The following is a 15,854-nucleotide window of genomic DNA, read 5'->3' on the forward strand; positions in this document are numbered from 1 at the left end:
AACCATGTTTCTAGTCAACAGTGGAGCCAGAAACCAGTTTGATTCTAATAACGAGTCCAAACCAGTTTACGTCTGACAGATTGTGCAGTTTTCCGTTTCTTAAATTCCTGAGCTCATCGTTCGACTCCTGCATCTTGTTTTTTTCTCGTTTTGAACATCAGCGGGGGCAGAATCACCCGTTTGGCTCAATATCTCGGCTCCATCTACAAACCTGCTCAGTCTAATAAATTCAAATCCAAGTGTTTCGCCGGAGGACGCCCAGGAACCTGTTGCAGGAGTGATTTAGTCTGCGATTCCCCAGACGACTTGACATTTACATTTCAGGGCACGGAGCTGTCTGAACGGTGGATCTGTGGCTCCACACATTCACAGCTTCAAGCAAAGAACATTTCTGGGCCTGAAATGTGTTTAGGAGGGAAATGAAGGCTGATGTTTCCAGCCTTTCTCATCGGATAAGGAGTTCATTCATGCAGAACAGCAGCCGTCATGTTCCAGATGTGTTTGACTGGAGAGATGAAGCTCCGCTGATATGTAGAGGCCAGATGAACCCCTAAATCACACCATATCTGGGCATCGTCTGGCCAAAATATACCCCAGAATGTAAAATAATCGAGGCCGGTTTTAAGTGAGAGGTAAATCCAGATTAAAGTCAATTCTGTGTCCAATAAATGTGTCTGTGTTGGGTATTTCTATCATAAAACCACGAGTGTTTCCCCTCTGATGTCCTCAAAATCAGCCGATTCTTCATCTGCAGTAATTTTATTTAATGAAGTAAAGTTCTACCTTCAGACTGTGAATATTTCCAGAGTTTCAGGCCATGAAGTCCAAATTTTGCTCTTTTTAATGGACTTTCTCCATCATTTCTGAGCATCATGACATTCAGTTCTGTTAAAAACTACAACCGAATCATCACAAAAGACAGAAAATCACCACAAAAGATGCAAAATCATTGGAAAAACACAGAAAATTACCACAACAAGATGCAACATCCCAACAAACAGAGGTCGAATAATACCAAAACATCACAAAATGTGGAAAATCGCTGCAAAAACACACAAAATTACCCCCAAAAAACTGCTGGAATTTGGACCAAAAGTCACTAAATCACCACAAAAAGTCACAAAATCATCCATAACGATGCATAATCATTACACTGGGGCTGAAAATCATCAAAAAAAGATCGTAAATAACAAGAAAAACACACAAAATTACCACAACAAGATGCAAAATCACGACAAAAAGGAGGTAAAATAACGTCAAAAAGTCACAAAATCCCCACATAAAGTCGCTCCACAAACCGACAGACGTTTTATAACGACGTCCGGCCGCTGCTTCATGAATCTGACTGTAGTTTTATTGTGTTCAGAGAGCTTCCTGTTTCTTCCTTCAGGTCTTTTTTTTCTGTGTTTCGACTAATGTATTTCACTTTTACATATTTATCCCCTCCGGTCGTCCATCTGGGTTTCCACTCCTCTGGTTTTCTTTCGACCCTAGTTTTTGCTTCATCTCGTCCTTTATCTCACCTCCCTCTACGCCCCGCAGTCTTTATCTGCCGTCACTTCTCTTCTGTACTTCCTGCCTGAGATGAATAATAATCGATGTGGTCATGTTAAATATTTCACGTCTTCATGGATCTTAAATCATGTTCATATACGACTAATTAAAAGTAAATTCATTTTGATGGGAGACGATGAACTGTAAAAATACAGATAAATTTGTGTTGCGTTTTCCCAAAATACAGACAAAAATGTTTAAATCTGATGTTTTTATGGAGTTAGAAACAGGATGACAGATGCAAAATCACAACAAAAAGTCAGAAAATCATCACAAAAAATACACAAAATCCCCACATGAAGACACAAAATCAAAACAGTAGGACTGAAAATCCATAAAAAGATGGTAACTAACAAGAAAAACACATAAAATTACCACAAGATGCAAAATCACAACAAAAAAAAAGAGGTAAAATGATGCCAAAAGTCTCAAAATTATCTAAAAAATACACAATATTACCAAAAAGAGATGAAATTAGAACAAGAAGTTACAAAATGATGCAAAAATCATTAAAGTGAGACTCAAAAAAAAGATAAATCACCAGAAAAGCACACAAAATTACCACAAGATGCAAAATCACAACAAAGAGGCAAAATGATAACAAAAAGTCACAAAATTTCTACAAAAAGACAAAAAAATCTCCACAAAAACATGTAAAGTCAAAATAATCACAACAAAAAAAAAGAGGTAAAATAACCACAAAAAGTCACAAAATCACCAAAAAAAGATGCAAAGTCATTACAGTGGGACTGAAAGTCATCAATAAAGATGGTAAATTACAAGAAAAACACACAAAATCACCACAAAAACTAAAAAAAAATCCAGACTGACGAGGAAAAGATGAGGCAGTGAGCAAAGAACTAGATCCTGGTTTCACTCTGGACTTCCTGCCGACGCTTCCTGATCTCGACTGACTGAAACGTCGTTAACGAGAACTTTAACGAGCTTTTATCATTCAACGAGTTAAAGGAGGATTTTCTGCACACAAAAACCAGCTCCAGAACTCTGTTTATACTCTGAGTTCACCAACTGCTTCCAGGCTGAAAATAAGAGCTGAAGAATCAATAAAAACACAACAGATTAGCATGAGAGCCACTCAGACACTCCAACACAAACCACAGGATGAACGAAGCTCCTCGGTGTGTCTCGGCTTATTCAGCGGCGAGTCAGTGCAGATTCTGGCTGCTTAGAAACACTAAAACTCAAACGTCCGCGGCTGTTTCTGAGGCGTTAGTGAGGCAAAGCAACAGAACGAAAGCTGGTGGTTAAAGAGTCCATGTTTGTTTTTGTTCCTCGATGCTTAAACTGTGGTGGAATGTCAGCAAGGCGTCAAAAATAAACTCTACAGAACAAAACTAATTAGCGTTTTTAGCTCGTTCTTGCTCCCAGATGGTCAGAAATCAACATTTTACCATCTCAGATTCACACACCAACACAAGTAGTCAGGTTTCTTCCTGTTAAAAGCTGGAAAAATCAATTAATCATTGTACATTTAGCCGCTAATGACTTCAAAGTTCGTGTCGTCGTGCAGTGATGCTCTGCTCCCAGTGCTCCTGCAACACTGGAAGTCCTGTTATGTAGACATGTTAAAATAAATCTGCAATCAACACTGAATCTCTTAAACTATGGTGACAGGAGTGGATCACAAGCTGCCTTTTTGTCAAAGATAGAAGCATCTTAGAGATATATGGCAGAGGTCTAAACGACAACAGATATGCACCCGTTTTTTTCTGATTATAAACTTAATGTTAAAAATCAAGACTTTCACCCAGGACACAAAGTTCATGAACCATCTGGGGTCATTACTTTTATGCTTACAAGTTGCAGTCAAAAAGCTTCAAGACTGCATCTATAAAAATCCAAAAGTGATTTAAATGTATCCACTCTTCACTGAAAGCTAGTGTTGTGGCGCAGTGATGCTCTGCTCCCGGTGCTCCTGTAACACTTGGAATGTTTGCTGGAAGTCCAGTTCTGCAAACATGTCAAATTCCATCTCCAAAAAGTGCCGGTTTTCCTAAACTATGGTGGAACATCAACAAGTCGTTCAGAATAAACTCTCCAAAATAACACATATTAGCATTTTTAGCTCGTTCTTGTTCCCAGATGGTCAAAAACTACCATTTTACCATCACTGCACACAAGGTGAAATTTAGCCACCACACCAATAAACGACACAACAAATATTCAAGATTCTTCCTGTTAAAAGCTGTCAAACTCCATTAATCATTGTAAATTTAGCCGCTAATGACTTCAAATTAATGTCGTCGCACAGTGTCGCTCTGCTCCCAGTGCTCCTGCAACACTGGAACCCTTGATATTATATTTGATGAACTTTTTGACCAGACGACGCACATTTATGTTGTTTTCTTGAGTTTTTGGTTTCACTTGCAGTTGGGTCGACTTTAGGAACCACAACTACTTGAGCGAAGTTTGGGGAAACACCTTTAAGAACTTCAACCACACGTCAAAAGCAGCGACGCTCAAAGATTTTAAAGGTTTATAGACAAACGGTGGAGCTTCAAAAATGACACCAAAGAATCCCGGAGTGTTCAAACACGATCCAAATAGTTCTGACAAAGAGTTTAAATGTGACAAGATGGCAGCAGGTTTGATGTTTCCTTTAAATCTGAGACTCTGACAGCATGAAAGGAGAAAATAACCGATCTAAAAACACAACAAATGTGAGTTTAGTCGGGTTTAGGCGCTCGGTGAAACACTGAACAGCTTCTTTCTTCAGGTTAAAAACATTTAAATAAACAGCGGAATTTTACTGTCACACATTGTGTCTCCTTTTTGTGATTTTGTGTCTCATTTTGGTGATTTTGTGTCCGATTTGATGCATTTGTGTCTTGTTTTTGAGATTGTCTCGTTTTTGTAGTTTCGTGTTTTGTTTTGATGATTTTGTGTCTCAATTTTGATGTTCTGTGTCACGTTTTTTGTGATTTTGTCTCATTTTTGTGGTTTTGTGTCTTATTTGTAGTCTTGTGTCTCGTTTTTGTGGTTTTGTGCCTTTTTTAAATTTTGTGACTGGTTTTTGTGGATTTGTGTCTCATTTTGATGATTTTGTGTCTCATTTTTGACGTTTTGTGTCACGTTTTTTTTGTGATTTTGTGTCTTATTTGTGATCTTGTGTCACATTTTTTGTGATTTTGTCTCATTTTTGTGATTTTGTGTCTTCTTTAGGCAGCTTTGGGTCTCATTTTAATGATTTTATGCCTTGTTTTTTTTAATTTTGTGATTTTGGGTCTTGTTTATGTGAATTTGGGTCTCATTTTTTCAACATTATTTACAGTTTTGTCCTGTATTTTTGTTTTGTGATGTTTTTTAAAATCAACATGTTAATTACTACTATTTTTTCTAATATGTAAAATATCAGTTTCAAATCTTTAATAAAATAATCAAATCCTTAATAAACACAGTTTCTCAGTGACTCCACAGAGGAATAAAACCAGCGTTGCCATGCTGATAATAAACTTTCTAACTCGTTTCCTGCCTGCACAGCTCCTGCAGTCTGAGTATCTCACTGCTGATTCTGAAATTCCTCCAAATCTCTGAAGGCCAGAGCTCCAATCCTCTCATCATTTCTTATCTGAGCTGTTAGTGGTTCCTGCTGCCACCTGTAGGGGGAGCTGTGTCGCTGAGAAACACACAAACACACATTCAGACGTTCCCACAGCAAGCCGTCCGCTCAGACGACGTGAAATGAAACGTGTCCACAATCAGAAGCCCTAACTGAGCGCGTGCAGAGAATCTTAACGATGTCACTTCCTGTGGGGAGCCAGAAACGCCAAAACTCTGTGGAAGTAGACATCTCCGGAGTGGAGATTCGACGGATTTATCAATTTCGATGTTTGTTTTTTCACTATTAATCAAACTGAAAGTGCATTTTTAGCCTGTTCAGTTGATTTTAATGTTTTCTGATATTTTAAGCCACAAACAGTTAATTAATAATAAAAATAATGATGAATATTTGACTTTGACTCAAATAATCTAAAAACTTCTGGAACTCCATGTTGACAGAGGGCACCTTTAGAGGTTTTATTTTCAGTTGATGTTCTTCTTCTGTGGTGCATATTTCTGTCAACTTTCTGATTAATCTCATTATTTAGACCAGAGAAGTAAAAGTAATCTGCAGTAAATCTGGTGTTTGGAGCCGCTGGTCGTCTTTACGGGAAAACTGGAAACCAGATTCAGGGTTCGGACACGAATTTCAACACTTTTACAGATGATAGTTTGCGTCTCACTTTTGTGGTTTTGTGTCTTTTTTGTGATTTTGTCTCATTTTTGTGATTTTGTATCTCGTTTTTGCAGTGTTGTGTCTTGTTTTGATGATTTTTTGTAATATTTGCATGATTTTGTGTCTCATTTTGGTGACTGTCTTTTGTTGTGATTTTGTGTGTCATTTTTGTGCCTGATTTGATGATTCTGTGTCTTGTTTTTGTGATTTTATGTATCACTTTTGGGATTTTGTGTCTTTCTGTGATTTTGAGTCTCACTTTGTGATTTGGCATCTCATTTTTGTGTCTCCTTCTACACTTGCAGCCCTGATTAGTGCTACTATGACTCCTTCTAGACCTCCTGATTAGTGCTACTATGACTCCTCCTAGACCTCCTGATTAGTGCTACTATGACTCCTTCTAGACCTCCTGATTAGTGCTACTATGACTCCTTCTAGACCTCCTGATTAGTGCTACTATGACTCCTCCTAGACCTCCTGATTAGTGCTACTATGACTCCTTCTAGACCTCCTGATTAGTGCTACTGTGACTCCTTCTACACCTCCTGATTAGTGCTACTATGACTCCTCCTAGACCTCCTGATTAGTGCTACTATGACTCCTTCTAGACCTCCTGATTAGTGCTACTATGACTCCTTCTACACCTCCTGATTAGTGCTACTATGACTCCTCCTAGACCTAGACCTCCTGATTAGCGGTACTATGACTCCTTCTAGACCTCCTGATTAGTGCTGCTATGACTCCTCCTAGACCTCCTGATCAGTGGAGCTATGACTCCTTCTAGACCTCCTGATTAGTGCTACTATGACTCCTTCTAGACCTCCTGATTAGTGGAACTATGACTCCTTCTATACCTCCTGATTAGTGCTACTATGACTCCTTCTAGACCTCGTGATTAGTGCTACTATGACTCCTTCTAGACCTCCTGATTAGTGGAACTATGACTCCTTCTATACCTCCTGATTAGTGCTACTATGACTCCTTCTAGACCTCCTGATTAGTGGAACTATGACTCCTTCTAGACCTCCTGATTAGTGCTACTATGACTCCTCCTATACCTCCTGATTAGTGCTACTATGACTCCTTCTAGACCTCCTGATTAGTGGAACTATGACTCCTTCTATACCTCCTGATTAGTGCTACTATGACTCCTTCTAGACCTCCTGATTAGTGCTACTATGACTCCTTCTAGACCTCCTGATTAGTGGAACTATGACTCCTTCTATACCTCCTGATTAGTGCTACTATGACTCCTTCTAGACCTCCTGATTAGTGGAACTATGACTCCTTCTATACCTCCTGATTAGTGCTACTATGACTCCTCCTATACCTCCTGATTAGTGCTACTATGACTCCTTCTAGACCTCCTGATTAGTGGAACTATGACTCCTTCTATACCTCCTGATTAGTGCTACTATGACTCCTTCTAGACCTCCTGATTAGTGGAACTATGACTCCTTCTAGACCTCCTGATTAGTGCTACTATGACTCCTCCTAGACCTCCTGATTAGTGGAACTATGACTCCTTCTAGACCTCCTGATCAGTGGAACTATGACTCCTCCTAGACCTCCTGATTAGTGGTACTATGAATCCTTGACCTCCTGATTAGTGGTACTATGACTCCTTCTAGACCTCCTGATTAGTGCTACTATGACTCCTCCTAGACCTCCTGATTAGTGCTACTATGACTCCTCCTAGACCTCCTGATTAGTGGAACTATGACTCCTTCTAGACCTCCTGATCAGTGGAACTATGACTCCTTCTAGACCTCCAGATTAGTGCTACTATGACTCCTTCTAGACCTCCTGATTAGTGGTACTATGAATCCTTGACCTCCTGATTAGTAGAACTATGACTCCTCCTAGACCTCCTGATTAGTGCTACTATGACTCCTCCTAGACCTCCTGATTAGTGCTACTATGACTCCTCCTAGACCTCCAGATTAGTGCTACTATGACTCCTTCTAGACCTCCTGATTAGTGCTACTATGACTCCTCCTAGACCTCCAGATTAGTGCTACTATGACTCCTTCTAGACCTCCTGATTAGTGCTACTATGACTCCTCCTAGACCTCCTGATGAGTGGAACTATGACTCCTTCTAGACCTCCTGATTAGTGCTACTATGACTCCTCCTAGACCTCCTGATTAGTGGAACTATGACTCCTTCTAGACCTCCTGATCAGTGGAACTATGACTCCTCCTAGACCTCCTGATTAGTGGTACTATGAATCCTTGACCTCCTGATTAGTGGTACTATGACTCCTTCTAGACCTCCTGATTAGTGCTACTATGACTCCTCCTAGACCTCCTGATTAGTGCTACTATGACTCCTCCTAGACCTCCTGATTAGTGGAACTATGACTCCTTCTAGACCTCCTGATCAGTGGAACTATGACTCCTTCTAGACCTCCAGATTAGTGCTACTATGACTCCTTCTAGACCTCCTGATTAGTGGTACTATGAATCCTTGACCTCCTGATTAGTAGAACTATGACTCCTCCTAGACCTCCTGATTAGTGCTACTATGACTCCTCCTAGACCTCCTGATTAGTGCTACTATGACTCCTCCTAGACCTCCAGATTAGTGCTACTATGACTCCTTCTAGACCTCCTGATTAGTGCTACTATGACTCCTCCTAGACCTCCAGATTAGTGCTACTATGACTCCTTCTAGACCTCCTGATTAGTGCTACTATGACTCCTCCTAGACCTCCTGATGAGTGGAACTATGACTCCTCCTTGACCTCCTGATTAGTGCTACTATGACTCCTTCTAGACCTCCTGATTAGTGCTACTATGACTCCTTCTAGACCTCCTGATTAGTGCTACTATGACTCCTTCTAGACCTCCTGATTAGTGCTACTATGACTCCTTCTAGACCTCCTGATCAGTGCTACTATGACTCCTTCTAGACCTCCAGATTAGTACTACTATGACTCCTTCTAGACCTCCTGATTAGTGCTACTATGACTCCTTCCAGACCTCCTGATCAGTGGAGCTATGAGTCCTTCTAGACCTCCTGATTAGTGCTACTATGACTCCTTCTAGACCTCCTGATCAGTGCTACTATGACTCCTTCTAGACCTCCTGATTAGTGGAACTATGACTCCTTCTAGATTTCCTGATTAGTGGAACTATGACTCCTTCTCGACCTCCTGACTCTGTGCTTCACTGGTTTTTAGTTGATCTTCTGGATCTTTTTCCCTCTTTGTTAAGTCTCAGAGTCAGATTTTTCATTTCCTCTGTTCAGTTATTTTCCATGTGGAGCCATGATACAGACATAGACAGTCCGTAGGTTTCAGAGATCACAGGTGGATCCACTTCTGTTGCTTTGAGTTTCTACATTCAGGCCTAAATTTTCAGTATCTTTCCATTTGTTTTGCGTTTTCCTCGACTGTTCGACTCAAATTCTCATAATTATTGAGAGAACTATCTGCAGTGAGTTGACGTTTAACAGACGTTCCTCAGGGATGTTCTCATCGTGTTAAATGCTGAATAATGAACTTACACTTGCTGTGTGATGACGTGTGGAGGCCGTCGACATGCCGTTCTACTGTAGCGTTTGATGAAAGAAGGGCTGCCATGGTAACTGCAGCTTTAATGAAGGACAGATGAATGAACTCAGTGACGAGCTGCCACCGGAGGAAGAGAGAAAAAAATGCCAGAAATGAGCTGAAAGAACATTTGTAGAAGCATTAAAATGTTTTAAAGACACGCTTCAGCCGCAGTAAAAGGATCCGCCTTGTGATTTGGATTGTTACTGCTGGTGGTTGAAGGTTTGAGGACTTAAATCATGTTTAAAAACTGCATCCACAGCGGTCAGATTGAACCCTGGTACGATGTTTAACCAGATGATGCGTGCAGCTAGATTGTATTTTGTGCTTTGTTTTGACAACTTTGTCTTGTTTTTCCAATTTTGTCTCATTTTTGTTTCATTTTTTTTCCATTTTGTGTCTCATTTTTGTGATTTTGTATCTTTTTTGTGATTTTATGTTTCGTTTTGATGATTTTGTCTCTTTATTGTGATTGTGTCTCATTTTGGTGAGTTGTTCGCGATTTTGTCTTGTTTTTGCAATTTTGTGTCTTGTTTTTGTGATTTTGTGCCTCATTTTGAAGATTTTGTCTCGTTTTTGTGATCTTTGTCTCGTTTTGATGATTTTGTGTCTCATTTTGTGATTTTGTGTCTCATTTTGTGATTTTGTGTCCCGTTTTGATGATTTTGTGTTTCGTTTTGATGATTGTGTCTCATTTTGTGATTTTGTGTCCCGTTTTGATGATTCTGTGTTTCATTTTGATGATTTTGTGTCTTGTTCTTATGATTTTGTGTCTCATTTTTGTGATTTTGTGTCTCATTTTGTGATTTTGTGTCCCGTTTTGATGATTTTGTGTCCCGTTTTGATGATTTTGTGTTTCGTTTTGATGATTTTCTGGCTCATTTGAGAGAATTTCACAGTTTTAAGGAGAAATTAAAACGGTGAACATGTAAAATCACCACCTGCTTGTGTTGCTTCTTTATTAATTCAGATTTCTGCTTCCAAACTACATTTCTCGGTTGCATTCAAACACTAATTGTGTGTCTGATTATGTTAGTTTTACTCGTCTGAAACAGCTGCACCGCGTCACGTGAGGCCGGACTAACACATTACTCTCTATTTCAGACCAGCTCTTGGGGTAATTTAACCGATCAGACCCCAACCTGCTCCTGATGCGTCTCCGGTGCACCGGCTGCTGCCTTTTTAAGACGCTAATCGGCCTCGTTACGTAATCTCATAATGCTCAGTGTGCATGAAACGCTGCAATGTAAATAAGACTCTGCTCTCAGCGAGGAGCATCTGTAGGCACCTGGTTTTACAGCTTTGAATGTAGCTGAGGAAAACACTGAAACGTCCAATTATCTCGCATGTTAAGAGGGTTTTCTGATATGCTGCCGTAACACATTTAGCTGGTTTGCTGCAAGCTTTAGCAATGAGTCTTTAAAGTCATTTTTTTATTAACTTGGGTCTGAGCATAAACTCTTATTGTTCTCATCTGAAATTAATCACACTTTAAAGGGGCTAAAGATGCTTCAAAATTCACAAGGATTTGCATCTGCAATAAAGCATGGTACGTCTAGGTAGTTTCTCAGTCATCCAAAGTCATGGTGATGCTTCAGTAGAAGTCTACCGGCTTTATTTTTGGTTCTTCAAGGTGTAACTGGTTCCTGGTATTTATTCTCACATGGCTAGATAAAGACCCAAGAATCACAAAAATCAAGGTGTTGACAATGAAGACAAGACTTCAAGATGTTCTTCAAGACGTTTCTTAAACAAAAGTCTTCTTTAGATTCTGTTAACTGGTTCAAGGTATTTATTCTCACATGGCTAGTTAAGGACCAGATGATCATGTGATTTTAGGTGTTGACGGTGGTGAAACTACCTGGGGAAAGAACTCAAGACTGCACTCTAAGTTCCTGGTAAGTGGCGCAGTACCCCTATTTATTTGTTATGAGTAGATCATCTCTTTCTCCTTAATTCAGGTCTGAGGAACTAGTATTATTGGTTTTTGAGAGACCAAAGATGCTTAAAACTCCCAGGAATTTGCATTAAAATTGGTACATCTAGGTAATTTCTCAGCCATCCAAGGTCACGATGATGCTTCAGTAGAAGTCAACCAGATTTATTTTTGTTTCTTCCAGATGTTTCTTTACCAAAAGTAACTGGTTCCTGGTATTTGTTCTCACATGGCTAGTTAAAATCCCAAGAATGACAAAAATCAAGGTGTTGACGGTGATGAAACTACCTGGGGAAAGAACGCAAGACTGCACTCTAAGTTCCTGGTAAGTGGTGCAGTACCCCTCCTTATTTGTTATGAGTAGAACATCTCTTTCTCCTTAATTGAGGTCTGAAGAAACAGTATTATTGGTTTTTGAGAGACAAAAGATGCTTGAAACTCATGAGAATTTGCATTAAAATTGGTACGTCTAGGTAGTTTCTCAGTCGTCCAAGGTCTTAGTGATGCTTCAGTAGAAGTCAACCAGATTTATTTTTGGTTCTTCCAGATGTTTCTTTACCAAAAGTGTGTCAGTAAATGGCTGATTTCCACGTTTCAACACGAACTCTATATTGTCAATTTCATCCCAGTGATAGCACCACCTAGTGGCAGCACAAAGTCAGCCCTATGTTGCAGAGATAATTGGATTTAGCCATAACTGTTGGCTGGACACAAAATCTGATATCTGACTTCTTTGTGCAACATCTGGGAAGAGTCCAGGGATGAAGAAATCTAGATTAATTGCCGTTTGTGGCCTTAATTTAGTGCCGTGGTTTCAGTTGAACCTCACAATTATTATTTCCCCCGGTACCCTGGAACCAAGCAGCACTTTAAGGCTGAAACGATTAATGGATTAGCTGATTAGTCAGTCAACACGAAATCAATTAGCAACAGTTTTGATTATTAACTGTTTAACCCCTTAAGACAACATTTTTTTTGGTTTTAATTTAGAAGTTTAAGTCCAAGTGAACAACTTGAGGCTGAATCGATCGGAGACACTGGGGAGAATTTAGTCTCTTTGCATTCAAAGGGTGCAAAAGGTTAAAAAAAAAATCACTATTTGCAGCTTCTCTAATGTGAACATTTGTCAGTCTCCTTGTTTTCTATGACAGTAAACCACTTTCCACTGGTGTCACACTAATGGCAGCCTGTAGCACATCCTCCAGTCAATTTGTTTTCTCTTATTTTTTTGTATTTTTTGCATTTTTTTCCAGTCAAACACTGTATGAGGTAGAGTTATTTTTCCTTTGTCTCCTCAGAGATTAATAAATTGGTCAGTCTGTCTCAGCTAAAAATTAGTCTTTCCTGACAACATAAAGCTACTGTAAGAATAATACTGACAGTCGAAATATTCATCCTTCATTGTCAAGCAAGACAGAAAATGAGCCTGAAATGGTGAATGGAGCTCACATTATTGTTAATAATCGACTTCAGTGATGCAAATTTGCAGGAATTTTGTGATTAATCTCAATCTCTACACCCAGAATCTGGAGCTTTTTGGTTCCTAGGAGTCTGAGGTTCCTGCCTGCTTGGAAATTAATAACCACAGATCTGTTCTATTCTTAATGCTGTTGCTAGAGATCCAGAAAACTGCTGCTTTTCATATTTCAGTCATTTGCACCTTTCGATAGCAGGTGAAAGCAGCAAACCCCCGTTGCTATGAGGTGTTTTTAGATGTAATATCAACATTTCCATTCCACACAGCGCCTCTCACAGCATATAAACTCATGACCTTCAGTCACAGCGTGGCCTCTTTAACCGCCGACCCAGTGGCCAAACACCGTATATCACCTCAGATATGATTCTATTTTTAAAGCGATAATTTATTCCGGATCATTACCCTGGTGCAACACTGAGACACGTGCTGAAGGACCTACGAGGAATTTACAACGCTACTATGCCCCACTTTTTATACCAGAGTAAATCACACAGGAGTAATGGTGATCTAAAACCCACTTTGCATTAATAATATGTGTGGAAAGCAGTGAGGGTCTGGAGGATGAGTGTTCGGGCCGGTAAGGTGCGTCTGCCCTCAATTACCCCCTTTTCTATATCTGCCTCTGCAGGTGACCGAGGCCGAAGACTCCAACATGGAACTGATGTCACGGAAAAAAATGAAGCTCGCTGACAGCAGAGATTACCGGACTCATTTCTGGAAGAGGAAATGTTGGTGCAGCGGTTTGGATAAAGCTGTTACTCACACCTGAGATAAATAAATAGTGGCTAAAGGTACCATGAAGTGATGTGGCAGCCATTCTAAGTGGTTTGTCTGTTTTGTGACTCAAATTTAATCAGCATCTACATGAAACATTAATATCTCTGATTTAAGTAGTCACCCAGTATGAAACTTGTGACCATTGTTGGTGAACGCCTACTGGTGCAGTCCACCTAAACTGAGGCCAAGTCAGGACCAAAACTCTGAGGGGTTAAGATCAAGTCAATACCAAGACCAGAATGTCAAAATCAGAGTGAAAACTGAACAGAGATGACAAAGAAAAGAGCAAGACTTTGAGGAGTAGAGATCAAGTCATGACCAACATTAGAGAGCACTGAGACAATACGAAAACTCTGAGGAGTTAAGAACGAGCAAAGACCAAGACTTGAGGAATTGAGACCAGGTCAAGGCCAAAGTCTGGTCTTGACCAAGACTCTGAGGAGTTGGGACCAAGTCAATACCAAGAGTAAAGCCACTGAGACTAAGTCAAGACCAAGGTCAAAGTCTATCGACATAAGACCAAGACTTAGGACAGATAAGACAAAGTCATGACCAAAGTCAGAGAGTACTAAGATAAGACCAGGACCTTGAGTGGTTGAGATCAAGCCAAGACTAAGAAAAGAGAGTACTGAGAAAAGACAAAAACTTTGGAAGGCTGAGACAGAGTCAATGTGAAGACCAAGAATTTGAGCAATGTGAAGACCAAGAATTTGAGCAATGGACACCAAGTCAAGATCAGGACTGGAGATTACCAAGCAAAGACCAAGACTCTGAGTAGTTGATAGCAAATCAAAATCTGTATCAGAGTCTACCATAAGGAGAACAAGGTTTTGAGGAGTTAGGACCAATTCTAGACCAAAAGTAAAGCAATTCAGACCAAGACAAGATCAAGACCAGGTACCCCAGCAAGACTAAGACTTTGAAGAGTTAAAGCCAAGTGAAGATGAAGAGTTTTAGGAAATGAGACCAAGTTCACACCAAGAGTAAAGTAATTTAGACGAAGACAAAACTAAGACATTGTGGGGCCGAGACCTAGTCAAAACAAAGATCACAGTCTACGGAGATAAGAAGACTTTGAGCAGTTCAGCCAAAGTCAAAACCAAGACCATAATCTACGGAGATGAGACCAAGATTTTGGGCTGATGAGACCAGATCAAGACCAAGACCAGAGTGGGACAAATTAACACTTTGAGGAGTAGAGAGAGTTTAGACCAAAATCAGAGACTTTAAGGAGTTGAGACCAAGTTAATACCAAGACTAGAACATGCACTGGCCTGTTTGAAATATGAGATTTTCTTCTTACGCTACTTTTGGCACTTTCATTCAAAATGAAATGACATTCATGGATCTGCCAGACGACTGTAGATTTCATGAATCCATCTGCAATTTGACAGTGACAATCATTTCTAAAAAGGTAGAATGGCATCATTTGCAAACTGCCTGAAAGTAGTGCAGCAGGTCTTAAAGTTGGGTTTTGAACTAAATCCAGTGGAGTTTCCAACATGTTGCCGCCACAGAGGGAAGTAATTACATAAAACATGAACATATTTTCTAGACAGACTGTGTTGAAAAGAAGTTTTGGTCGATGTATAAGACGCATAAAATCTTTACTTCCTATAGTGCAACCGTGTCAGTAAACAGTGAAAGGGAATGGCCTCTAACAGGGTTTCTTCTCGGTAATAACGGCTGTTCAAAGTTACACTAAAATCAGCCGTCATTCCCTCTGATGCTTCACACAGAGAGGAAAGTGGCGACAGCAATTTCAGGACATATGATCACACAAAAGGGAGCTGTCGCGGTGTTTATCTGATTCCTGATCAATTCGCCCCTTGAAGCCTCCATAAGGGAGTATTGATCGGTATGGACGACATGCGGGAGGTCGACGGCTCGCTGTCTATTCTTGTAATTAAACCAATGATGTTCTGGCATCACCAAAACGGGTTCAGCTGAAGCTCCTCCATTTGAAACGTCGCTGGGGAAAATGGATTGCATTCAGGTTCGTGATCAAATCTCCTCTGGATTCCTTCCCGATACGAGCCACTTGAAGCGACAAGTGTAAATGGGGTCTCTGAGGATGAAGAGGCCGAAAAGACGTCATCCAGCAATTCCCCACAGCAATTTCTGCCTTATCATCACAGCGATGTGAGGAGTAGTAAATAACACCTCTACAAGACGGATCCTTCTGTGAAAATATCAGGCATGTTTGATCATCGGACGTTTCCTAGACGAGGTCGATGCCGTGGAGAGACCAGCTGACTGGGAGGCTCATAGACGACGGGCAGAAAAGAAAACTTCATCTGAAATGAATGCAACTCAT

The 15,854-nt window shown here is 40.2% G+C and overlaps 1 long non-coding RNA gene across 1 annotated transcript; it reads right to left on the reverse strand.

Annotated features, from left to right (window-relative positions):
• Window positions 1-6,673: 6,673 nt before the first annotated feature.
• On the reverse strand, window positions 6,674-8,204 carry LOC127534121 (uncharacterized). The gene is made up of 5 exons (XR_007942086.1): window positions 8,167-8,204; window positions 7,932-7,999; window positions 7,459-7,560; window positions 7,190-7,325; window positions 6,674-6,815 (listed from the first exon to the last, which is right to left on the reverse strand). It is a non-coding gene; the product is annotated as an uncharacterized LOC127534121 (long non-coding RNA).
• Between the last annotated feature and the right edge of the window lie 7,650 nt (window positions 8,205-15,854).

The sequence above is a fragment of the Acanthochromis polyacanthus genome, chromosome 5, assembly GCF_021347895.1.
Source record: "Acanthochromis polyacanthus isolate Apoly-LR-REF ecotype Palm Island chromosome 5, KAUST_Apoly_ChrSc, whole genome shotgun sequence".
NCBI lineage: Eukaryota > Metazoa > Chordata > Actinopteri > Pomacentridae > Acanthochromis > Acanthochromis polyacanthus.